Genomic DNA, 26,753 nt, shown 5'->3' on the forward strand with positions numbered 1-26,753 from the left:
CGTCGCCGGACGTGACGTCAGCACCGGCCCGAAGGGCGGTGCCGAGAGTGCGCATGCGTACAGAGCATGCGCAGAAGCTCCATTCCCGCTCAGACACCCGGACGCTTGAAAGAGCAGAAAGGGTCTGGGGTGCGAGGCTCAGGCTGCCTCCTTTTTTTTTTTTTTTAAAGATTTTTATTTTATTTATTTGAGACAGAGAGAATGAGAAAGAGAGAGCACATGAGAGGGGGGAGGGTCAGAGGCAGAAGCAGGCTCCCTGCCAAGCAGGGAGCCCGATGCGGGATTCGATCCCGGGACTCCAGGATCATGACCTGAGCCGAAGGCAGCTGCTTAACCAACTGAGCCACCCAGGCGCCCCTCAGGCTGCCTCCTACCGCGGCGCCAGCCCCCGGCATCCGTCCTGTCTCCCCCCGCCCACACCTGGTCCGGAGAATCTCGCTACCCCCTTGTCCCCTCTGTGCTGGGCGGCTAGTGTTTGGGATGCTCTCTCCTCCGGGGCTGTAAGGTCCCCGCCTGCGGGAGACCTTGGAGCCTGGGGGGATGCTCCCCAACCTGTCTGCAATAGAAGACTCCTGTTTAGGGGCGCCTGGGTGGCTCAGTTGGTTAAGCAACTGCCTTCGGCTCAGGTCATGATCCTAGAGTCCCGGGATCGAGTCCCGCATCGGGCTCCCTGCTCGGCGGGGAGTCTGCTTCTCCCTCTGACCCTCCCCCCTCTCATGCTCGCTCTATCTCATTCTCTCTCTCAAATAAATAAATAAAATCTTGAAAAAAAAAAAAAAGAAGAAGAAGACTCCTGTTTAGATTCTTTATTCCCCTTTTATTCTTCCAGTATGTGGAAACAAGTGAAGACCAACCACATGAAAAATGCAAAGGCAATTTATTCAGAACTTGCTATGCAGGAGAGCCACCACCCGTCGAGTTTTGGCAGAAAAATCAAAGGCAGACAGAGGAGTGGGAACGGTTGATAGAGGAAAAAGGCAATGCTTCAGGCGTGCCCTCGTTGAAGGCTATTGGCGTGGGAAAGCTGTAGGGAGACTAATTAGAAGTGGGGCATCCTGGGGCGCCTGGGTGGCTCAGTCGTTAAGCGTCTGCCTTCGGCTCAGGTCATGATCCTGGAGTCCCTGGATCGAGTCCCGCATCGGGCTCCCTGCTCTGCGGGAAGCCTGCTTCTCCCTCTCCCACTCCCCCTGCTTGTGTTCCCTCTCTCGCTGTGTCTCTCTCTGTCAAATAAATAAATAAAATCTTAAAAAAAAAAAAGAAGTGGGGCATCCTGTGTGATCCTAGCCATCGTCAGTTAGCCATGTGTGGCTTTCTCTGGTTGATCCTGAGTTGGGACAAAAATTAGGAAAGCTGTCAGTTATTAATCAAGTCCTGGCCATTCGGGGCCAATTGTTACAGTCGTTTATTGTTTAACTTCCTGGGTTGTTTCTAAAGCTAGCAATCTGGCTTCCTGCAAGTCTGACTTAAAATAGGCAGGCTTCCTAGGCTGATTTATTATAGATAAGGCATCGGTTTTCTATCGAGGTTACTGCAGGTTGTGGGTCAGAGTTCTATTTGTATATATGGTTGGACCACTGTATATTCAGATTAAACACTATAAAAGTAAATTATGAAAAGTGAAGTTTAAAAACAAGATATACTAAATACAAGCCCCAATCTATTAGATTTAGCAGACATAAAACTACTCTGTAAAATGGCTAGTAAAGTTTACAAACATTTTCAAATTCTCTGCTTACCTTGTCACAGACCAGCACTGGGGGTCCTGGGGACATCCCCTCTGAGCAGCACTGTCTGGGTGGGTTTTTAAACCAGCACAGCTTGAGAGGAACCCCCTAGAGAAAAGTCATTTCAGCGATGATTGCTGCCTCCTTAAAAACCCAAAAGTGTACAGAACAGACCACACAAAGGCCAAGCTCTAGAGGGAAACTTTGGAATCAGTGGTACAGAAGTCAGTTCAGTTACAGTGTCAGGAAGTTTGGGGTGTAATAGCTAGATAGAACTTTAAGAGAAGCTAGTGGTGGTTGAACTCAAACACTTATGGACCTCCCAACCCCCCTATCATCACCATCTTTCGTTCCTCAGAACTGGGGTACTAAGCCTTGTTTAGGCAATGTTTCTTCACATTGGGAGGGATTCTTCAAGTTATAGCTTTCAAGAATTCCATTTGCTTCATTTACTTCATTTAAAACTTGGTCCAGTCACTAATGTTTACAATTTCCTTTTTAAAAAATCTTTGAAATAGAGCTAATCACGGTGACAATATTACAGGTATTGGAAGGCTTAAATGAGAAAGTGTAAACTGCTTGGCACAGTGCTATGGTGCAGTGAGGATATATGTGAGTCAGCTGCCAATAGCTTAAGGCTTCCTCAGAGTAAAAACCAAAATCTCTTTGTTATGTGCTGCCTTCTTACCTCAACCTCATCTACTATCAGGGACCCTCTTGTCTTAGGACCTTCTCATGTTTATTCTCTCTGCCTGATATGCTATTTCCCCAGATAGCCACATGACCAGTTCCCTCACCTTAATTTTGGTCATATATTTCCTCCCCTAACCACCCTACCGAAGAAAATTGCAGACTCATTGCCTGAGTCCCAATCTCCTCCCACACTCTACTTTTCCTTTCTTCCCGCGGCACTGATCACCTCACACACTATATAATCCACATCTTTTCATTGTAATTGAGTCTATCCTCCCACCAGAATGTCAATTCCGCAAGGTCAGGAAACTTTGCTTTGTTGCATCCCCAGTTGATGGGATAGTACTTGACATAGTAAGTGCTCAATTCAGACTTGCTGAGTGAATGAAAAGAGATCCCACACACTGTGAATGGACAGCCATTCTTTCCTTCTTAACATTGTATGTTTGGGCTGTGAGGTGTCAGAAGGCATTATTAGTCATCAGACGCCTGCCACAACACAGAACATAGAGTGAAGGAGGCAAGTGTGATGTTGTGATTCATAAGAAATACATATTTGGTCTTCATCCCTGTTTCTGGCTCACAGCTCCTAAAACCCTTGAAATGTCCTAGGTGTTGAGAGTGATAAAGATATCTTGTGTTATGTTAATGAGGTGACTGTTGGACTACACCTGAGGATGGGGGCTGGTTGCCTGGAGAACCAACCAGGCCATTAAAGGGTTGGAACTTTGGTCCTGCCCCCTGACCTCCAGGAAGGTGAGAGAGGCTGGAGGTGTAATCAGTCCTCAGTGGCCAATGATTTAATTAATCATGCCGGTATAATGAGGCCTCCATTAAAACCTCTAAGAGGAAGGGGTTAGCCGGCAATAAAATTTTCATGGAATTTGGGGCGCCTGGGTGGCTCAGTTGGTTAAGCGACTGCCTTCGGCTCAGGTCATGATCCTGGAGTCCCTGGATCGAGTCCCTGGATCGAGTCCCTGGATCGAGTCCCTGGATCGAGTCCCTGGATCGAGTCCCGCATCGGGCTCCCTGCTCGGCAGGGAGCCTGCTTCTCCCTCTGACCCTCCCCCCTCTCATGTGCTCTCTGTCTCTCTCATTCTCTCTGTCTCAAATAAATAAAATCTTTAAAAAAAAATTTTTTTTCATGGAATTTAATTGAAATGTGAATTTTATTTTTTTAAAAGATTTTATTTATTTATTTGAGACAGAGACACAGAGATAGAGAGAGAGCACGAGCGGGGAGGAGAGGGAGAAGCAGACTTCCCGCTGATCTGAGAGCCCGACTGAAGTGGGGGCTTGATCCCAGGACTCTGGGATCATGACCTGAGCCAAAAGCAGACACTTAACCAGCTGAGCCACCCAGGAACCCCTGAAATACGAATTTTAAGTCACAGATGCACTTCATTTTGAATGTGTACCTTGCTGCCCATTTATGGCCAGCATCACTCCTTACTGCCTTGTAACCTGACTGCCCTCTGGTGGTTAACTGTTCTTACTAAATTACGGGAATAATTGCACAGCGAGTCAATCGAATCTCAAGGTTCAAAGGGATTCAAAGTCAGCCAGTCCCATTAAATGTGGTGCAGAGAGCTAGACTTCAGGGTATGAAGACAGAAGAATATGTATAGGAATGCCATCATAGCTTTCAAATTTTAAGTTCACTTTCGGCGCGAGAGTAGCTACCAAATACATCAACCTCAACCCCTTCCCCTCCTTTTTCAAGTAATAAAGAAATGGAGACCCAGTGAGGTTACAGTTCTAAGGCAACTGTCTTCATTTTGAATAGCAATCAAAATTAACATCCTAAAAATCCATTACAGCATGATCAGTGACGATATAAATTCGGGTAATTGATGTATCAGATCATATCTCTAAAACATCTGAAGAGAAACAAATCTGGATGTTTCTGGAGGTTCATTTTTCTCCTTCATATTGGGCATTTGGCAGAGAAGTGGCTCAGCAGACCTGAGCTGGCTCAGTCAAATAAGCAGATACCAGATGTGGGATTCTGGAGGCTCCCCTTTTCTGACCAATCATAGCAGTTCTATACTTCATCCCACTCTGACCCATCACTGTAAAAGATATGCAAAAAATTAAGGACAGAGAGGCCCTCTTGATTGGAAAGTTGGCCACAGTGTATAGAGACCCTCTATGCCTGGCCTGAGCTCTGGGATCATTAGATTTGAGGGATCCCATGGACTTGACTACTTTCTACTAGTAAGTTTTTTCTCTAATAAACCCTATTTTATACCTTTATAATTTAACACTACTGCTGTTTTCATGACCCTTTTTCACGATGCATAATGATATATGGATGTGTCCTCTTAGAGGAGACATTAGTTAACCTGTCAAAACTGGGAACATATGTGTTATGTAGATGTGATTACAGACTTCAGTACTGTCCCTAGGGTTAGACCCATAGGTTACCTAATGCTTAAGGAGTCATTCAATAAATAATAAATCCATTAACCACTGATAATTATTTGGCCTTGGCTCTGTCTGGTATTTTCCATAAATCTTTGACCCTTCCAGTGTCAAGATGGCATGGAACGTCAGTCAGCAAGGTTAAAATGAAAACTTCATTTTCAGTGAAACTAGAAAAAAATATATAAAAGAAGTGAAGAAATTTCCAAAGCAGTGGAGATTAAGCAGGGCTCATGTAAGAGAAAGAATCTGTGAGTTCTGGGTCAGTTTCAGTTGATGGATTCCTTCTTCTCATAATGGGTAATGTTTTCTTCTTTCTCTGCATGCCTGGTAACTTTTCACTGGATGCCAGACTTTCACCTTTTTGGGTGCTGAATATAGTTGTATCCCCTAAATATTCTTGTGCTTTGTTCTAGAATGCAGTTCTGTTATTTGGAAACAGTTTGATGCTTTTGGGTTTTGCTTTCAGGATTTGCTAGGTGGACCCAGAGGCGTGTTTATCCTGGGGCTAATTATTTCCCACTTCTTTTTTAAAAATTTTTTTTTGAAGATTTTATTTATTTGAGAGAGAGAGGATGAGAGAGAGCACACGAGAGGGGGGAGGGTCAGAGGGAGAAGCAGACTCCCCGCCGAGCAGGGAGCCCGATGCGGGACTCGATCCCGGGACTCCAGGATCATGACCTGAGCCGAAGGCAGTCGCCTAATGAACTGAGCCACCCAGGCGCCCTAAATTTTTTATTACTGTGTTCAATTAGCCAACATGTAGTACATCATTAGTTTTTGATATAGTGTTCAAGGATTCATTAGTTGCATTTTACACCCAGTGCTCATCACCACTTCTCACTTCTGAGTCTCTACCTGATGCTCCATGAATTATGCGGCTTCCCAGTCTGGCTGGTGGGAAAAGGCACTAATTCTCCCCAACCCAGTGTATACTGTCCTCTCTAATTTTTTTGGATGATTCTTTCCCGGGCCTCAGGTTGTCTCCTTTCACACCTGCAACGATCAGCACTCTCCTGGAAACTTGAAGGGGATCCTGGGTAGATCTCTGGAGCTTGCTGTCTTCGGTGCTTTCTTTTCCCATACTCTGTCCTGTCAACTCGAGCCACCTTGCTTTCCCCAGTCTCTCAGCCCTGTATCCCCAAATCAAAGAGTCCACCAGGCTCTACCTGGGCTCCCCCTCACTGCGCCACAGCTTGGGAACTCTCTCTAGGCAGTAAGCTGGGGTAATATCATAGGTCATACCTCATTTGTTTACCCCCTTTTGTGGAATCACTGTCCCTTGTTGCCTGATACCCAAGATCTTGAAAACTACTGTTTCATATATTTTGTCCAGTTTTTTGTTGTTTCAAGTGAGAGATGCATCTGTCCTTGTTATGCTGCATCTTGATTAAAAGCAGACATCCAGGGGCTCCTGGGTGGCTCAGTCGCTTAAGCATCCGACTCATGATCTCAGCTCAGGTCTGATCTCAGGGTCGTGAGTTCAAGCCCCACACTGGGCTCCACACTGGGTGTGATATCTCCACACTAAAAAATTTTTTAAAAATTTAAAAAGCAGAGGTCCAATAATTATTTTTAATGTTATCATTTTCTTTATTAATTCCACACATTTCAACAAAACATTTGGTCAGGAAAAAAAAAATGATAAGAAGAAATTTACCCAAGTAACAACACATTTCATAAGGGAAACCTGAGTGGTAAGTAAGAAATTCCATAGAAGTTGCAGCAGTGCTTCCTGGAATGGACAGAGAAGACACTGTGGAAGGAACAGCATTTGAGATGAGGAATAAAGACTTGGTAGAAAAAAGGGGTATTTTTTTTTTAAAGATTTTATTTATTTATTCATGAGAGAGAGAGAGAGAGGCAGAGCGAGAAGCAGGCTCCCAAGGAGCAGGGAGCCCGATGCAGGACTCGATCCCAGGACCCTGAGATCATGACCTGAGCCGAAGGCAGACGCTTAACCATCTGAGCCACCCAGGCGCCCAAAAAGGGGTATTTTTGACAGGAGATATGGCACCCACCGAACCACAAAGGAAATGATGAGGTGTATTTGGAGAATGGGAGTCAGCCTGTGGCCGTTGTGTGGGTGTCACGAGAGATAAGGCTGGAAAGAAGGTCAGATGTGGAAGGCCAAAGGCACTTGGACCAAGAACCCTCAGGGAAGCAGGGACTCAGATCAGAGGGAAGACTTAGAACAGTGGATCTCAAAGACCTGTGAAGGGGAGGCACCTGGAGGCAAGAGGGCCTCTCTGGAGGCGCTAAAAGCCATTGCAAAGGGAAGGAGAGATGGGTGTGGACAGCTGAAAGGATATGAGAAGTCATAGCTAACTTGGGACTCAAATCGGGACATCTGGGAAATGGTGGCATGAAAAACCAACATGAGGAAGTCAGCAAGGAGCAGGTTTGAGAACTGGCCCTGTTCAATCACGAGCTAGCTAAGCGGGAGATTACCAAGATCAGCATTTGATGACAATGTCCAGGTGCAGTTATCGATGGTACACCCATGAAACAGTGCAAAGCTAGGATGTTACAGGCACTTTAAAATGAATTCTTGGGTAGTCAATCAAATCCTGAACAAAGTACCTATTGATAATTCCCTCCATGTGGGGTTAGATGTTGCGCCGGTTTCCAGCCGTAGAAACTCCGCTTGGTATAATTCTCAACAACAACAGCAGAGGGCAGCAAGTGTAGGTGGTTGGGATATTCCTCACAAGGCGCTCAGAGGACTTGGGATTCTGCCTTCACCAATAGAAGGTGTTTCTAGCTGCTGGGGAAGAGAAGGCTGGCCCCAGTTTGCCAGGTAAACCACAGATCCATCTTCTTACAGATGGAAATGCTGAGCAAGGCAATAGGGACCTCTTTATTCCCTCAAGTGAAAAGAATAACAACTAAATTTATTGAGTGCCTACTATTTGAAGAGCTATGTGTATAGGATGCCATTTAATTATCTTAACAACCTGAAGAAGTTGGTATTATTATTACCATCTACATTTTATAGGAAATGAGTTCAAGTGGATACAACCCGTAAATGATTGATATCTGGTTCCAGAGTGCACATACTTAAACATTACATTGTATTAACTCTCCAGGAAGTGGTATTGCTATTGGGGGGGGGGGGTGTCTGTGTATGCTTTTTGGTGCATAGAGAGTTTTTGTTAGTTTGTCTACATTTAGGGTTGATGGAGACCTTGTAGGTTTTCTCATCTTTTCTTTTAAACCAAGACACTATAAGGCAGAAACAAGATACTTCAGTTTGTGGCAGCAAAGCCACTTAAAATGTGGTCTCCTGACTAGTGCTGGTCCCTGAACTATTTGTTAATGGGTCTGCAACAAGGTAAGTACAGAAATTCAGAGCAAGCATTTAGACACTCTTGTAGCAACTTGGCAGTAATTTTAACGCCTGTTGAATCTAATAATAAAAATGGGGGGGCTCGTATTTTGTATGTCTTTTATTTCATTTTTCTAGGAATTCATATTTATTATTTTTGAGAAAAAGTTAAGTCCACAACAGATTGGAATTTTTATTTTTAGAAAGCTGCTTCTAGGGCACCTGGGGGGCTCAGTCATCAGTTAAGCATCTGACTCTTGATTTTGGCTCAGGTCATGATCTCAGGGTTGTGAGATGGAGCAAGCCCTACATTGGGCTCTGTGCTGGACGTGCAACCTGCTTGAGATTCTCTCTCTCCCTCTCCTTCTGCCCTTCCCCACCCCAAAAAATAAAAATTAAAAAAAGCTGGTTCTCCACCACAAGATTGCTTGACAGCACTTCAGTAGAGTTTATAGCACAGACTGAAAAGTCTAGAGAGTCTTAGATAGGTTCCTTTTACAGGGGAAATGAGCAGCCAGCACAGGTATTAAAACATGGAGGCACCACTCCTCTAAATCCCCCAATAGTTCCACTGATGGTCATGATTAAAATAGAGTGAAGGGGGGGCACCTGGGTGACTCAGTCGGTTAAGCGTCTGCCTTCGGCTCAGGTCATGATCCCACGGTCCTGGGATCGAGCCCCACATCGGGCTCCCTGCTCAGCGGGGAGCCTGCTTCTCCCTCTCCTTCAGCCCCTCCCCCTGCTCATGCTTGTGGACGCTCTCATTTTCTCTCTCTCCCGTCTCTCTCTGAAATAAATTTAAAAAAAGAGTGAAGGGGGAGAAAGTTGAAGGGGAGGAGGAAAAGGAATACGGAGAGAAAGCAGAAGGAAAAATCTTGATAAAGCTTCAAGAACAGGGTCCTCTTCCCTTCTTGGCCAAATCACTGCAATGAGAACAGGAAAAGCACATTATGAAGAAACAGATGGAGTATGAAATAATTTTTTAAAACCCTGTTCCTAGGTAGTGCCAAAGCACATACATTTGATACAGCAAAGGATTCTGAGAGCCATGTAACCAACCAGGCTTCCACCTTGATTCATTTCTAGTCACTTACCTTTAAAAACACACACAAAACAAACAAACAAAAAAAACCAAAACAACCCTGATTTTCAGTTGAAAGATGAGCCTCCCTCCAGCTTTGGCATCAAAAAGTTGCGATTCAGGAATGCAGAAGAAAAAGTTTTAGAAGTGCCATTTCTCAGAGAAAAACAAAAATCAAACAAGAACTTGCCAAGGCATAAGTAAAATTTAAAAATAGGAGTGGAGTTTGTGAGGGTAAAGGAGGAAAAAAATGAACTGTTCTTGGTTCAGTGGCAAGTGTTTTCCTTCTCTGAGGCAATAAAAGGGGAGACGCTTAGCAATGTCTTGATTCAGGAGTACCAGCTTAGCAGCTCACAAACAGAGCAGACATCCACCAGTGTTGTTATATGATTTGCCAGGAAGTGTTTCCAGCCCCCCCCCCCCTGCAAATCTTCCCTCCCCTGCTGCTACTCTAAATTTTTTTCAGATTTTTTTCTTAATTAATGTCTACACCCATTGTAGGGCTTGAACTCACAACCTCCAAATCAAGAGTCGCTCGCTCCTCCCAAGGGGCTCGGCAGGTGATCCCTGCTCTGCATTTATTTTTATTTATTTATTTTTTTAAAGATTTTATTTATTTATTTGGCAGAGAGAGAGGAAATACAAGCAAGGGGAGCAGCAGAGGGAGAAGCAGGCTTCCCGCAGAGCAGGGAGCCCGATGCGGGGCTCGATCCTAGGACCCTGGGATCATGACCTGAGCTGAAGGCAGACGCTTAACGACTGAGCCACCCAGGCGCCACCCCTGCTCTGCATTTAAATGCCATTCTTTGACTTAAGATTCTGCCTATTATTAGAAAGCCAGGAGCCCTGGAAGGATCAATACATGCAACCATATTAATCATTTGTATCTGGGTATGTTGAGTTTATCAGACCCATCCAGAGAGCGGGATTTGAAAGAAGAGTTAGGTGGGGTCTGGGGGTGTTGCAAGCATTCATTCTTCTTTAGCAAACACTTGGAATCACCACTATGCGCCAAGCACTAGGAACACATGTCCCTACCTTCAAGGAGCGTACCATCTCCTGAAAGAGACACAAATGAATCCAGAAAATCACACAGATATGGGATGCTTTAACGCATACACGAGGTGGTGTAGAAGGGTCAGAGGAGAATGTATTCACCCTGGGACTGAGGGGCAGGGAGGTAGCAGTAGTCAGAGAGGTTAATGGGGAGGTGGTTGGATCATACTGGTGACAGAGAACTTGGGTCTTTGAGTGAAGTGGGGAGCTGTCAGCAGAGGAGTGACCTGATCTCATATCTTATTAAAAACAACAACAACAACAGGAGTGCCTGGGTGGCTCAGTTGGTTAAGCGTCTGCCTTTGGCTCAGATCATGATCCCAGAGTCCCAGGATGGAGCCCTGGATTCAGATTTGGGCTCCCCGCTCAGTGGGGAGTCTGCTTCTCCCTCTACCCCTCCCCCACTCGTACTCACGTGTCTCTCTCTCTCTCTCTCTCTCGCTCAAATAAATGAAATCTTAAAAAGAACACACACACATTTGCTATACTATGTTGAGAATAGACTTCAGAGGCGCATATGTAGAAACAGGGATACCTGTTAAGAGCCATTGCATAAATTCAAGCAAGTGGGGGCACCTGGGTGGCTCAGATGGTTAAGTGTCTGCCTTTGGCTCAGGTTTCAGCTCAGGTCATGATCCCAGGGTCCTGGGATCGAGCCCCACGTCGGGCTCCCTGCTCAGTGGGAAGCCTCCCTCTCCCTCTGCTTCTCCCCCTGCTCATGCTCTCTCTCTCTCTCTCTGTGTCTCAAATGAATTAAAAAAAAATTCAAGCAAGGGATTGTATGAACCCTGTGTTTGGCTCCAATAAATTTGATGTTTTAACGTCTTCCCTACATGTACATGGCAGACACACCTCATTCTGGACAACCTGTGCAATCACCCTGGACAAGCAACTTAATTTCTGTTTTACCTATAAAGAGCGATCTTGATAATTATTGTACTTATACCTATAAAGGTGTCGTGAGGATCAAATGAGTTAAACTAAATAGAGTATTTGGAAGAGTAGCTGATACACATAAATAAATTGTGAGCATATATAATATTAGTCAATGTTTTTAATGTTCCTTTCCCCTCACTTTCCTTTTTTAAATTGTCTTATTTGGATTAAGGAAAGGAGGATATGTCCATTTCCAGATAAGGAGAGTTGAAGTTGGGTCTTTAGAAAGTGACCTAAATCAAAAGTCAAGTGTAGCAGCAGATGAGAACTTGGAAGTTAGTTCTAGGTGGGTCAGCGTGGAGAAACCTCCTGTAGGGATGTCACAGGGCCATCAGAAACAAGACTGAATTTCTCAGCCTTGCCCGCAGGTAGGTGTGGCCATGAGACTAAGTCCTGGGCCAAAGGAGGTGACAGGGACAGTAAGTGTGAAACTTTGGATCATGTCCTTAAAGAGAAGGGATATGTTCCCTATTTCCTTTTTCCTGCTGGCTGGAATGCAGACACAGGGGTGACCCATCTAGAACCATCCAGACAAAATCAATTTCCTAGGAAAGACAGAGCAACCAGATAAAGAAGCCAGAGCCCTGACAACTTAGCAGAGAACACCCACCACTCCAGCTTTAGCTGTTATGAGAGAGAAAAATACGCTTATCTTAGTTAAGCCTCTGTTGTTTTAGACTCTGTTCTATGCAACCAAACTTATATTCAAATGAATACAGACTTCCAGAAAAATATGCTCTCAAGACCACTGCTTTGAATTGCCATAAGACCAGTTAGGGGGTGCCTAGGTGGCTCAGTTAGTTAAGCCATAGACTCTTGATCTCGACTCAGGTCATGGTCTCGGGGTCCTGAGATCAAGGTCCACATCAGTCTTCTCGCTCAACAGGGAGTCTGCTTGAGATTCTCTCTCTCTCATTCTCCTTCTGTTCTTTCCCCCCTTCTCTCTCTAAAATAAATCTTAAAAAAAAAATCAATTAGAACAGAGATGTGAACATACACAAAGGTGCCACCTTCACATCTGTAAGAAAGTACAGCTGCAGAGAGGGGACTGGATGGAGCTCTTTGTCAGCTAAGAAAAATAGGCTTGGCAAGGTCTACCCCCTTCCCCCAATCCTGAATGCTTTTAGCCACGGCATCCTGTTAGGTGATTCTGAATCTAGTCCTCTCTCCGTCTCCGTGAAGCCTTTCCTCTCTTAGGTATTCCACCCTGATCCAAGCCATTTTGCCATCACCCCACCTCCAAAATGCCTGAAATGCCATCTAATCTCTCAGCTCTTACACTTCACCCAGTTTCCCTAAATTTCAAATCAGAGGCAACTCAACTCTGGTCTCTCAAAGGACTCTCTCAACACACCCCTCCTCTATGTCCTCACACTCTCCCAGATTGGATTCTCCTGATGTGTGGTTCCCAGGAGAACCCTAAAGGCAGCTTACTCAATGTAAGTTTACCTTTTCTCCCTCTTCCCACAGACATTTATTAAGCTCTTTTTCTTTGCCGGGGCTCATACTGGGGACCGGCCTATACAACTGGCCCCAGCCGGAACAAGAATGAAGTCCAACTGGCCCCAGCCGGAACAAGAATGAAGTCCAGCTGTCATGTAGCCTAGGTGTTTGGAAGCTCACTTCTGTACGTAGGGTCTAAGACAGCAGGTGTGATGCAGGGAAGGGGAAGGGTGTACGTGAGAACTTTTCTGCATGGGATTGGAGTAGGATTTCAACACAATCTGAAGAATTAAAGTCTAATTTTAAACAGGTGGGTGATAGGTAGCCATAAAGGAAAGCTAACTTAGGATTTAGGACATTTCCAGAAATTGACACGCTAGTACACCTTACCATTATCTTTTTTATAAAATAAATTGCATTGCAGATCGGGGCTCAAAGTAATGTTCTATTGGTTTATCAAGCAAGTCCAATGGGAAGCCAGAGGGATCTGATTTTTTTTTTTTTTTTAAGATTTTATTTAGGGGCGCCTGGGTGGCTCAGTTGGTTAAGCGACTGCCTTCGGCTCAGGTCATGATCCTGGAGTCCCGGGATCGAGTCCCGCATCGGGCTCCCTGCTCGGCGGGAAGCCTGCTTCTCCCTCTCCCACTCCCCGTTTGTGTTCCCTCTCTCGCTGTGTCTTTCTCTGTCAAATAAATAAATAAAATCTTAAAAAAAAAAAGACTTTATTTATTTGACAGAGAGAGAGAGAGAGCAGAAGTAGGGGGAGCTGCAGAGAGAGAGGGAGAAGCAGGCTCCCCACTGAGCAGGGAGCCCAACATGGGGCTGGATCCCAGGACCCCGAGATCATGACCTGAGTCGAAGACAGACGCCCACCCAGGCGCCCGGGGATCTGATTATTTTTATCAAACAATACAGAGCCACATTTTGCCAGCTACAGATTGCAAGAGGCCCTCTTTGCTTTCGATCACTGGAACGCTTTCTCCTTGATTGTGGTCTTTCAAATGCTGCATGGAGTTGTGTGTGTCGGGCCCAGTGCCAGATCAATGGGAGATTCTTAACACTGATTAGATGAGGGAAGGTATAAGATAAAGGTAGGAGTGCGTCAGACATCGCTGGCATTTCACAGTGTAATCTGCCCTCTGTACAGATATTGGTTTGGCTACTACATCTATCATTTGCTGTCTGCGTCACCCTTGGCAAAGTTGCTTATGAGCGTGGGATATGCAAGAGGGATAACAATAGCGAGGACGGTTGTTAAGGATTAAATGAAGGAACTCTTCGCACTTGCCACGCTTCCCTGGCTGAACAGAGCTCTACCTTTCTGCCAACTCCCCACAGACAAAGCTCTTGCCCGGCTTCCTCTGCTTCCTTCTAAATTCATCTAGCCAATCACTATAAAGAGAGCTACCCTCTGCACCTATGCACCGCCCGCGGGGCCACGCCTCCCTGCGGGGCCACGCCTCCCTGCGGGGCCACGCCTCCCTGCGGGGCCACGCCCACTTCTATACAAGTCCTGCTTCCACCCTAGCAGCCCTCAGTGCGCCACCTGCTGGTGTTTTAGCAGCTGTCTGGAGTCCCTCAGCCACCAATCAGCAGCCGGCAGGGCCCTCCTGCCCCTACCCTCTGAGATTGTCTTCCCTCAGTCCCTCCCACATAGGCCAATCAGTGCGAGGCAAGCGCCCCCAAAACTTTGTAAGAAAGCGGTGGCGGGGGTGGCGGGAACACAGAGCAACCATGCCCACCTCTCTGCCCTCCCTCCCTAAACCCACTCCTTTTTTTTTTTTTTTTAAGATTTTATTTATTTATTTGACAGAGAGACACAGTGAGAGAGGGAACACAAGCAGGGGGGAGTGGGAGAGGGAGAAGCAGGCTTCCCACGGAGCAGGGAGTCCGATGCGGAGCTGGATCCCAGGACCCTGGGATCATGACCTGAGCCGAAGGCAGATGCTTAACGACTGAGCCACCCAGGCGCCCCAACCCACTCCTTTTTAAACGGGTGCCATATTGAAAAGGATCTGGTCAATCAAGTATGGTTCAGGCAAAATCAATAAGCTGCTTTCTTGAGGGGTATTTGTACTTTCGCACGGGTACATCACTAACCACCAGTAGGGGAAAGTTTCAGGTATAAACAACAGGACGGAAGAGAGGAATTTGGGCCTCAAGCAGTCCCAGGACCCTCCAATCATACCAGCTGGACGAGTTTATTTCACTGGAAGGCAAGTTCTATGCATAGTGGAATTGTACAACGAGCTTGTTGCCTAAGTAACCTCGAAAAGCTGTCTTATGACGCACATATTATAAAACCAAAAGGTCGAAGTTGTCTTGGAGGCTACTCTGTCTCATTAGGGTTTAATAATAGAAGTTAGTCATCCTCCCAATTAGAAGCAAGATTGGTTCAAAGACCCAACCGAACACTTGAACAGCACACAAAAATCCCTTCAGTCATAAAGGCAGGAGGCAGTCCAAGAATTAGTGTGTGTGGTCTGCACACCTAAATGCTTACCTGTGTCCCTGAGAATTTCTAGGTGGCACGATGGGACTGAAGACCTGGCCTCCGGAGGGCTAGTCCCAGCAGCAGCAAGGGGAGAAAACGAGAAAGAGAATAAAAGGCACCTGTCTAGATCCCAACACCAAAGAAAAAGCCCAGCTCTCATTTGTAGGCAGCTGCCCTGAATCTCTCCAATTCAAGCTGAGAAAGGGCTGGGGTTTCTGCAGCTTCGCAGCTCACTGGCTGTGGGAGGTCCCTTTCCTGTGCATCTCCTCTGGGAGAGGGATGTTCTCTATTACAGAAAAGGGGTGAGCAGTGGGCATCTGAACTGAAGGTGGGACACCAGTGTTTGCCCAGTATCCAGATCTGTGCTGTGCCTGTGGTGACCCAGGCCCCAGCTGGGAAGTTCCCAGTTCCTTCCATTTTCAGTTTTTCTTTTTGAAGGAATTCCTAGACATTGCAGGTTTACTGGACTATTTACACAGTATTATTGATACAATGTCACTTGGAAACAATTTACTGTCTTCCCACAGTCTTCTAATCTTATTAAGTGTTTAGAAGGCACAGTGTGGTGGGGGGGGGGTGGAATACCAAACTATTTTGTTTTCTGGGAAGAAGAGAGTGACCATTCTAAATAAATAAATAAATAAATAAATAAATAAATAAATAAATAAATAAATAAATAAAATAAATATTTTAATTAAGTGTCTGGCTAAGGAAATAATAAGTATAAATATTTTAATTAAGTGTCTGGCTAAGGAAACACCTGACCTATTCCCTCTATTCCCTTTCTCCATCCTGACCCATTCTACTTGTTTTTCACACAGACGAGCTCCTCGGAGATTAATCCCAGGCTGATTGTTGTACATTTTTTGCAGAGCCAGGAAAAAAAAAAAAAAAGCTAAAAGGAGGAGTTAGGAAGAAAGGCGGGTAGCTGGCTAAAGCAAAAGGACTCAGATAGATGCCCGTGAATATGGGGGAGCCGGGTTGAACGTGAAAGCAGCCTGTTCTCCAGATAGACTGGTGAGTGCCCAGTGGAATCTCTTAGGGCAGAATAAGAATACAAACCACTGTAGCGGCTTCCTTTGGGGCATCTCTTTGCCTGAGTCCCAACTTCTTTTGGGCTCCACTCATATTTGTCAACCCTGGAAAAACACAAAATTGACCAGCTCACAATATTCTTGCCCATCCTAGAGAGAGTCAAATCAATATTAGCAATTCTAAGCCGAAGACCAGTTCTGACCTTTTAAAAGCCCTTAGAATCTGAAATGTACTTTTCTGCTAGGAAAGACTTCAGCTGGCTTATCTGACCTGAAGAAAGGAAGGAATTATTGACGCAATTTCTGTTTGGGGGTGAGGCAGCTGAAGCGTAGAACATCAGAGGAATTCATTTTGCCGAAGCCCCTAACCCAGCACTAGGGGTGGAGAGTTAGAGTCCAAGCTCCCGCCTTTGGCAGGGTTCTGTCTTATATCCTGTTGTCTCCCTGGCTGGTGCATTACAAGCAGTAATACCAGCTGGACCAGTTTATTTCCTTCTGTGCTGGGAAGAGGCGGTGGGGAAGAAACAGGTGGTTCCTCGTGAGGCTGCGAAGTCTGCAAAGAGAACACCACCACCAGTGGTTCTTGAACCCGGCAGTCCGTTAGAACCACGTGAAGAGCTGTGATTGCGCCCCCTGGCGGATGAGTCCAATCAGAGCCTCTAGGGGTTGGAGCTAGGGCCTCCCTAGTTTGTGCAAGCTCCCAGGTGAGGCTGAGAGGCGCTCTTCTGGAACCCTGACTCTTCGTGGGGGGACAGATGGAAGTCAGAGACTTGCCTGGAGCCAGGCCCGCACTCACACTCACCTGGAGGGCTCCCTGGGCGCAGCCCCCGGGGTTTCTGAAGCGCGGGCCTGGGGTGAGGCTGAGGATTCGTATTTCTGCGGAGCGAAGGACGCCGCTCTGACAACCGCAGACCTAGAGAGGCAACTTTTCCAAACTACGCTTGCCTGTCCCGCGCCTGAGCCGTCTGTCTGTCGTACCCCCTGGAGAGGGCTTGGGGTGCACAGCTGGGCAAGAGGCTAGTTCTGATTCAGAATCTGGGTAAAAAGGATTACAGAGCACATAACCCCTGTTGTAGTTGTGCTATTTCTCAGGTGTCCCGGAGCCGGAAAAGGTTGCCAGCTAGCAACCCAGAATATAAAAACCGGAAGTGAAAGTTGATCATATTTTCTTTTCTTAGCTGCAAGTAAAGTCTCTTGATTTTCCGCAAACCGCTCTAAAAAGGCTACCAAATGGTCTATTAGCAGGCCTTATGGCAAGCCAGCAGCCCAGGGCAAGGAAAGCAGCATGCCAGGAGATCTGGGCCCTTTTGACCTCCGTGGGGCTTGCCCTGACTCCTTGCCTTCGCCTTATAGGGTAATTGCACAGAATGAGGTCTGAGAACATGCTGCGCTCAGAGGAAAAGCAGCAGGGAAATGAAAACACAAAGGCTGTGGCAGCTCCATTGTTCTCCGAATGTAGCCACCAGTCTCTGCCGCTCCCGGGCTTCTGTGTCTTCAAGACGAACTGTGTGCCTGAGCGAGGCTAGTCCACAGTGGAAGGAATGGTGGGTGAGTCGGTCATCCGCCCTCCAGTAGAGGGGGCGGTGGAACAGAATTCCAGGATGCACAGACCTCGAGCCTCGGAAATGCAGGGGCAGTGGGCCACGTGATGATGCAGGAAAGACGTTAGCGTTGGAAGCCTACGGCCAAGAAGGCATTTTTGAGACATCTTTGGTGCAAAAAGGTGGCTTTATGAAAGCACCAGGACAGGACCCGTGGGCAGAAATTGGTGCACTGGGGTCATGAGGAGTGGCCCATTATATACTTTCAAGGTGGGAGGGGATTCAGGAGAGTGTATATCTCTATGGAATTTTGGAAGCAAGGTTTCCAGGACCTTGAGGGGGCTAGCTGTTGTTGGGGAAAGGTCATTTATTACGGTCTGATAAAACCTTAGTCATGAGGGGCGCCTGGGTGGCTCAGTTGGTTAAGTGTCTGCCTTTGGCTCAGGTCATGATCCCAGGGTCCTGGGATGGAGTCCCACATCGGGCTCCCTGCTCCACGGGAAGCCTGCTTCTCCCTCTCCCTCTGCTGCTCCCCCAGCTTGTGCTCTCTCTCTCTGTCAAATAAATAAATAAAATCTTAAAAAAAGGGGGGGGGGGCGGCGCCTGGGTGGCTCAGTTGGTTAAGCGACTGCCTTCGGCTCAGGTCAAGATCCTGGAGTCCCTGGATTGAGTCCCACATCGGGCTCCCTGCTCAGCAGGGAGTCTGCTTCTCCCTCTGACCCTCCTCCCTCTCATGCTATCTGTCTCTCATTCTCTCTGTCTCAAATAAATAAATAAAATCTTAAAAAAAAAAAAAAAAAACCTTAGTCATGAGATCCTTCTGATGCATATTGGTGGGTCATCTGCTTGGGGGATGATTGCCAACATATATCTTGGGGGAGGGGGTAGAGAGAAAGGAAGTTTCCAAAGGAACTTTAATATGTTATAGTAGACTTACAGGATCCTGGGGGTCGGGCTAAGATTGCCTTTTGCCCTTAAGCAAAGTATTAACATCGAGGCAGCTGAGTCCCTAGAGGAAGGTCACTCTGCCTGTTTCAAGGACTTGTCAATGGGCTGTAAGTAGTAAGAACATTTAATTTTTCTTTTGCCTTTATTTTCCACATCACGTGATGAGCCATTCCAGGGAAGTGGCTATTAATTACCATGTAAGGAGAAAACCAAAAAGAATCTCCAGTGAATTTGTAAGTTCAGGGCCATGCCTCACCAAACCAAACATCCCTTCCATGAAATGTTGATGTATGCCGTGGCAGGGCATAACTTAACACTCTAGGGAGTGACAAAACGTTGGGGAAATTCTAATCGCCAACAGAATCACCTCCTTGTGCGGGACCTTACTGATGGGATTTGGACAAACCCGCGGAGCCAATCTACTCAAATATGGGAGATAGTGAGACTTTTAAGCCTGAGATTTTGGGGCGCCTGGGTGGCTCAGTTGGTTAAGTGTCTACCTCCAGCCCGGGGTCCTGGGATGGAGTCCTGCATTGGGCTCCTTGCTCAGTGGGAAGTCTGCTTCTCCCTCTGCCTCTGCAACTCCTCCTCCTTGTGCGCTCGCACTCTCTCTGTCAAATAAATAAATGAAATCTTTAAAAAATATTAATAAATAAACCTGAGATCTTAAGTGATTCCTTAGCAGGGAGAGACAAGAATTCGGGTACCACAGTCACTGCCAGGTCACTAAGGCCCCTTTGGCAAGTGTTTGAGTCGGTGCCCTGAGTCAGTCTGTGGCCAAGGCAATACTTGTCCTTGACTTCTCTATGTGGCGTAGACGAACTGAGGCTCCGGGGCAATCTGTCAGGCTGGGGTTGAAGGTCTCACGATGCTGACTCTGGACCAGCTTTTGGTCCCGATGCTCTGACCTGCTCCAGAGTCCGTGGATCCATGGAGGTGCGTTAAACCATATAGGTACACCCCCTGGTGTGGAATTTCAGGGGATTTAACTTACCTGAGACTGTCACTTGTGCAAGCCCTTTAGCTGGGTCAAGGACACCAACACGCCCGGTTAAAGAAAGCACAAGGAGGGGCGCCTGGGTGGCTCAGTCATTAAGCGTCTGCCTTCAGGTCAGGATCCCAGGGTCCTGGGATCGAGCCCCACATCAGGCTCCCTGCTCTGCGGGAAGCCTGCTTCTCCCTCTCCCACTCCCCCTGCTTGTGTTCCCTCTCTCGCTGTGTCTCTCTCTCTGTCGAAAGAAAGAAAGAAGAAAGAAAGAAAGAAAGAAAAGAAAGAAAGAAAGAAAGAAAGAAAGAAAGAAAGAAAGAAGAAAGAAAGAAGAAAGAAAGAAAGAAAGAAAGAAGAAAGAAAGAAGAAAGAAAGAAAGAAAGAAGAAAGAAAGAAAGAAAGAAGAAAGAAAGAAAGAAAGAAAGAAAGAAAGAAAGAAAGAAAGAAAGAAAGAAAGAAAGAAAGAAAGAAAGAAAGAAAGAAAGGAAGGAAGGAAAAGAAAGCACAAGGAGGCTTCAGCACAGACTTTTGGGGTTGTTTTGTGATGGAACTTGAATTGTTTCACAAGCCCTGGCCTAATTTCTGCAAAGCTTTCAACACTGAGGATGAAAGGCATTCCAGAGCTGAAAAGGATTCTATCCTCTGGAGTGCGAGGACGAGGACTGCACTGGTAAGACCAGCTCTGGGCTGACTTCTGACAGGCTTAGGAGAGACGCTTTCGTGCCACTTAACGTGCGTGCTATGCTAACAGCCACCCCCAGAAGGGATATCATCTTTTTCCAGAAAGAAATACAGATTGTCATTTTGCTTTTAGGTTCTCCAGAATGAAAGGGCCTGAACGGTGGCAAGGGGCAAATGAGAGTAGGTGTCCCCAAAATGTCAGGCTGGCAGACCTGATCGGGGAAGAGAGGGGGAGGGGGAAGGGGGAGCTGGTGTTGCAGCTCTGTTACCTGGGGAACTTAAAAAAAAAATTTTCTTGGGCGCCTGGGTGGCTCAGTTGGTTAAGCGACTGCATTCGGCTCAGGTCATGATCCTGGAGTCCCTGGATCGAGTCCCACATCGGGCTCCCTGCTCGACGGGGAGTCTGCTTTGTCCTCTGACCCTATCCCCTCTCATGTGTTCTCTCTCATTCTCTCTCTCTCTAAATAAATAAATAAAAATCTTTAAAAAAAAATTTTCTTTTTAATTTTGGTAAAATATCCAAAACATAAAATATACCAATGTAACCACGCTTAAGTATATAGTTCAGTGGCACTCGGTGTGTTCACGCTATTGAACAAACCATCACCACCATCTGTCTCCTGTTTTAAAATTTTTTAATTAGAATTTTAATGTAGATTTCTTTTCATAAAGCCATTACAAAGAATGAGGTCAATCTCCTATGCTGAGGTGGAAAGATGTTAAAAATACATTTTAAGAGAAAGAGCCAGACACAGCAGTGTGTACGGCATATGTAAGGTTTGTGGGGACACTCGGGTAACTTCAGGGAGATAATAGAGATTGCGGGGGCTACCTCGGATCATGGTGATGGCCTGGTGGGCATGGTCTTTGGAAGCTGAGGAGGAGTGAGAGACCTGTATTTGCAAAAAAAAAAAAAAGAGAGAAAGGCTAAACGGCAGATTCCTAAGTAGAGAGTGTGTCCCAGGGGCCCAGGAGGGAAATGGGAAACAGGGTAAAATGGCAGATGTTTGAATCCTCGAAGACTTCAGGTTTGGGGGAGTTGCAAATAGGAAGAGCAACAAGAAAGGAGGGTGGGATCCAAGATACACTTGGGGTCTGGTGCTCATTTAACACAGTGGTTGGTACTGAAGATTCCCCAGCGAATGCCAACAGTTGGATAGCTCCGAACAGCTCTAGAAGCGAATCAGCCAGACTTTTTAAGGTTCCTGTAAGAACTCCTCCTTCATTCCTTCTTGTCTGCTATCCTCCTCCTCCTCCTCAGCCAAGCTGTTCTCAGAGCACAGATCAGGCCTGCCAGCCGCAGAGGAACCGAATTTCAGATACCTCACCGAACAGTTCCTTGTCTCCTGAACCTTCCATGTCTTAGGTGCATAGCTCTGGTCTTTCATCTGTTTTCCCCACCGTCTGCTTCCACCCTGGGCATGAACTACCTACTCTGCTCCTGACCTCCATTCCCCCAGCTGCCCCCCATTACTCCCAGCTTCTCTTCTTTTCTCTCCCCACTTCTTCCCTCCCATTTGCTTCCTCAGTGATCCACAGAGTGGCCTTCCCAGCCAGATTGATACACAGCTGTTCTCTCCAGACCAGCTCTCTCTTCCATTTCCTGGCAGCAACCTGAATGTCCAGTCCAGACTCAGCCAGGCATATTGAGGAATGCCTGATTGACTGCTCCAGGCTCGGCTGTTAGCTCCCAAGTCCCAGACAAGTAGCCTCAGAAGGCTTAGAGGGACAGGTGGAGCCATGGTCTTATTCCACCCCCTCTCCCCAACCCTTGTTGTTTCACTGGCTGTCATGCATTCCTGGTCCTGGAGTTTGAGGAGTCTGGAGTGATTCCTCATTCTGAAGGCAGCCTCAGACAGCCTCAAACAAAACTTCCGATTTAGGCCCCTCGGTGCTAAAAGGGCGTTAGTGCCTTGGAGTTCAAGACTGAGGACTGCCTAGCACCCTGTGGGCTGTGGACATGGTCTTCACATCAGCCACACAAGGCCCTTTTAGGGTCCCTCCTTCCTGATGGCCAAGGATGAAAGAGTCAGAGACCATGGGGCATGCATACATCTATGATCCAGATGGCAATTATAGGACTGAGCCCCATCAGTGTACCAATCGTTGACCAAGAAATGAATTAATCTAGAACTGCCCAAGAAGGGGTCCTAAAAATTATTTAGTCTTTCATTTTTACGCATGGCTAAAGAGAGAGGGTTTGTCTTGATACAAGATGATCAGAACCTGTGTATAAGCAGGAGAGGAAGGTGTTCCCATAATTAGGATGACATTTTAAAGGAAGTCCAACAACCAACTTAGATATGGGGAGCCTGTCTCGTAGAGCTGTAGTTGGCCCCCAGCTACACTACAGAGCTGTTCAAGTCCTCTCTCAGCAATTTCGCCAGCAGCTGGAGATGCCGAAATCAGAATCAGAGGAAGCCTGAACTTGAATGAACAAGGCAAAGGGTTTTGAATATATTGTATCCACTTTTTTGTACAAGTTTTGGCCTAAGTAGACTGTAACTCTATCTGAATGTGACTTGGCCCAAACTCTCTGAAGTGACGTCTTTTTCATCGTTGTCTAGGGTGGCCTTCCGGGGGGGGGGGGGGGGGGGGAAATGCTGCCAAGTGCACCTGCCTAGGAATATCTAGGCAGAGGGATATTTTCTGCTTTGGCAAGGTTAGGGTAGATGTGGGTTAACACAGCGGAGCCTACTACGTAGAGTGAGGCGAAATGATTTTTTTCCCATTTCTATACAGAATTCTGCATTCTTTGTATATAGGTGTGATTCATTCTCGTAACAATTGTTGCAGTCATTTTTTCAGACTGAACCACCCAGACTTGTCACAACATGTGCTAAAAATGCACAAGATAAAAGAAGCAAGAGAGAAAAGAAACGGGAAAACAGCTGTATGCATCAGTGTGTGGTGGCGGGCGTGGGAGAGGTGGATGGGCACAGGTGGACACACAGGTTTCTCTTCCTTTGACCAGCGAGCAACCGGAAGGACTTGCAATACGATTGCATCTGTTCTTTTAAAGCAACAATAAAGAGACTCTGAAAGTGCTGCTAATCATATCCTGTGATTTCGTAGGAGGCAGTATGATCCCTGGTTGACAAAACAAGAAATGGGCTTGAATGGAAAGAAACCAACAGCACAGCAAGATTCCAAATCTGGGAAGGCACAAATGGCTCGAGTTGCAAATGTACGTAAGTGCTAAGACTAGTGCAGTCTCCCATCAGGGCCGGTTGTCGGGGCACTCTGGCACTCAGAGGACTGGACCCCGTCACAACAATATCTTATATTGGGGCAGATGGCACCTTCAGCTTTGACAAAGCACTCACCCTTATTGCCTTCTTCGGAACAGCTCCTAGATGGACTACAGTGTCATAAGATGTGAGTGTTACATGTGCACTGTAATAATCCATGTAGATGCAGGGCCTTGCTTTATTGTCTGAATAGACATACTGCACTCTGAATTCATTAATGTCAGGACGAGCTCACGAAGGAGTGAATTACGAGAATGTAGCTCTGTACCATTATGTCTAATTCTTAACCGTTTTTGAGATGGGAAAGTACGGACCAGAAGAACTACCTATGTGCAGAGAGGTGGAAAGACAGCAGAGGATGGAAAGGCCAGCCCATCCGTGAGGAATCTCACATCACGCAAATTTGAAATTTGGCTGAGCTCGGTCCAAGACAGTGGCCCTTTAGAGGCTGCTGACAAGGAAATCAGCAAAGATGCTCTTGTCAACACTTAGGTGAGCTTGTTAGAGTATATTTGAGAGCTCGATGTGAGATATTAGGTTAAGGTATTAAAATAAAAGAGAATTCTAAAATTTGCTCCCCCATTCTAAAGTCTATACTGTCATCTTGTTGTCTGGACTAAGCTTTCACACACAACCCCTCTCCAGTCATGTGGCCTCTCCCCTCCATTTCCACATTTCCAAAATGAGGTTTTGAACCAGATTGTTCTAAAGAGCTCCAGCTCATCTAACATTTGGTGAATCTTCAGGACCGTCGATCCCATTGTTCAGCTTCATGGATGCTGACACATGAACAGCCTCCCCCCTCCCCACACACACCCCAGATGTCATCATTCCCATCCACATTCTTGCTTCGGATCCCACAGATTGGCCAGGTACCGAACTCATGAGCTACAGAACTTGGGTCCAATAAACAGGCAAAGAGCTGGAATTGTATCTTCTCTTCAATCTTTATTTGCTACTTTCATTTCTTTATCCCACCAAGGCAAATTGGAGAGGGCAGCAAAAGGCCACGTGTAAGGGGGCGCAGGCCAGCTGGCTGAGCAATGCTAAACACGGTCCCCTGAGCATTGCAGAGGTAACAGCGGGTCTGGAGCTCAGACTGCATGGCCCAGGAGCCCAGCAGGGAAGGTCACCTCCCACAGTAGGTTTGGCCTTAAAAACACTAAAAACAGTTGCATTCATTGTCCTTTTTTTCTTTTCTTTTTTTTTTTTTGCTTTAATAATAAAAAAAAAAAGAAAACCAAAACCTTCTATAATTTATAAGCTATTTTTTTGCTATCTACATTATATATAAAATATAGACTCTGTTTACTTTATAACACACATCTTTTTCCCTTGATAAATAACTCTTTAAAATATCTAGTATACATGCCTTGACTTTTTATATATAAGTTTGGTTTTATACATATACGTACAGATATATACTCATGTTCGTAAAACACAATAAATACATACTTGACAATGACAATCAAACAAATGTAATTTTGGTTAAAAAAAAAAGAAGAAGAAGAAGAAGAAGAAGAAGAGGAACGATAAAAGCACCAGGCAGCAAACAGAAAGCCATAATCACTAGAAACTTCTCCCTCCCCTGGGCAAGGCACGGGGCACAATGCTAAGTATGTTTAGATATGTCTGGATGCCTGAAGGAGAAGGAGGGGAGGAAAGTAGCTGGTCAGGTCACTTGCTTTTGTTTTGTTGCTTAACCTGGGACTGGAGTAGAATCACAAGGAAGTCATGATGTTCGTAAGGAGAAGTCATGGGGCTCATTCAGCCACTCAGCCCTTGTGACGGCTGCAGGGGACAGCAGAGATGGGGACGGGGAATGAGAGAAGCAGCATGATGCTAGGGTTCTTCTGCAGGACCTGCCCACACTGGCCCAGGCGAGCTTGTGATGCTGCACTAAGCGTAGAGCTATTGCGACGACACGGTCTTGTTATTACTCTACTCACTGCTGGTTTAAACAAAAAAGAGCACAACAGATTCGAGAGTATTCAGTAGTGTAACACTTCAGTAGCCTGACTGAGAGCTAGACGCTTCGGCGGCCCTCGCAAGGGCTCCAGCCAATAGGGCCTGGGACATGGGGAAGAGAAAGGCCAGTCGGCCACCGGCTTCCACAGCTAATGGATGTGGTCACTCAGATACGAGAGCAGCCTCACCTCCAGACTCTGAGGGGCCAACGAACCCATCAACTCTGACAGCAGCATGGGAGGCCCTCACTCCTCTTGTGGGAGGTCCTGGGAGCCTGACTCAGTCAGGGTTGTCCCCTGGGACTCAGAGGCCTGCCATCAGCCCGCTTCTCCGCCTAGGATGGGGCAGGGCAGGTGGGGCGTGCCGGCCGCTGGTCAGGACTCACTCCACGCTGCAGACACAACCAGTTCTCCTGCCATTGCCCTCCTCCCTGTCCCCAAAAGAAACCTGAAATGCGGGGCTCTGATAGTTTCTTTTTAATGAGCTCCCCAATGTCATGGCCTCTGCCCTGGAAACTTCGGGGCTTTGATGGCCCAAGAAAGGAGGCAGCAGGTGGAGCAGGCATCATAAGGCAGCCAAGGCCTGGATCTGTGTCTCGGAGAGGAATAGGAATGGGCATGGGCGGGGGGCGAGGGGGGGGGGTTGGTGATCTTAGCAGAGCTAGCCTCAGGAAATCCCAAAAATGGACATCGAAACTTGTGTCCCCCATCCTTGCCAAATACAATACAAACCACAGATAACTGTTCACATGACAATCACATTGGGAAATTTAAAACAGCTAGTTTCTGGGGCGCCTGGGTGGCTCAGTCGTTAAGCGTCTGCCTTCGGCTCAGGTCATGATCCCAGGGTCCTGGGATCGAGCTCCGCATCAGCCTCCCTGCTTCGCGGGAAGCCTGCTTCTCCCTCTCCTACTCCTCCTGCTTGTGTTCTCTCTCTCGCTGTCTCTCTCTGTGTCAAATAAATAAATAAGAAATCTTTAAAAAAAAAAAAAACCAACCAGCTAGTTTCTGAGTACATTGGAGACATAATTGAGTTGCTAAAAAATGGATTCAGCCGCAGTAGCTCAGGGAATACAGTCGGTTGCAGGTCTGAGTCCTAATCTCGGCTCCTCCACCAACTAGCCACGGGACCTCAGACAGGTCACTGCACCTCTCCGCCTCCCT

At 46.6% G+C, this 26,753-nt stretch overlaps 1 long non-coding RNA gene across 1 annotated transcript; it reads right to left on the reverse strand.

Moving 5' to 3' along the window:
- Positions 1 to 8,973: 8,973 nt before the first annotated feature.
- LOC117997421 lies at positions 8,974 to 17,985 on the reverse strand. The gene is made up of 3 exons (XR_004675812.1): positions 16,242 to 17,985; positions 15,189 to 15,247; positions 8,974 to 9,092 (listed from the first exon to the last, which is right to left on the reverse strand). It is a non-coding gene; the product is annotated as an uncharacterized LOC117997421 (long non-coding RNA).
- Positions 17,986 to 26,753: the final 8,768 nt, after the last annotated feature.

This window comes from Mirounga leonina, unplaced genomic scaffold (assembly GCF_011800145.1).
Source record: "Mirounga leonina isolate KUSES-001 unplaced genomic scaffold, KU_Mleo_1.0 Mir_366, whole genome shotgun sequence".
NCBI classification, from domain to species: domain Eukaryota; kingdom Metazoa; phylum Chordata; class Mammalia; order Carnivora; family Phocidae; genus Mirounga; species Mirounga leonina.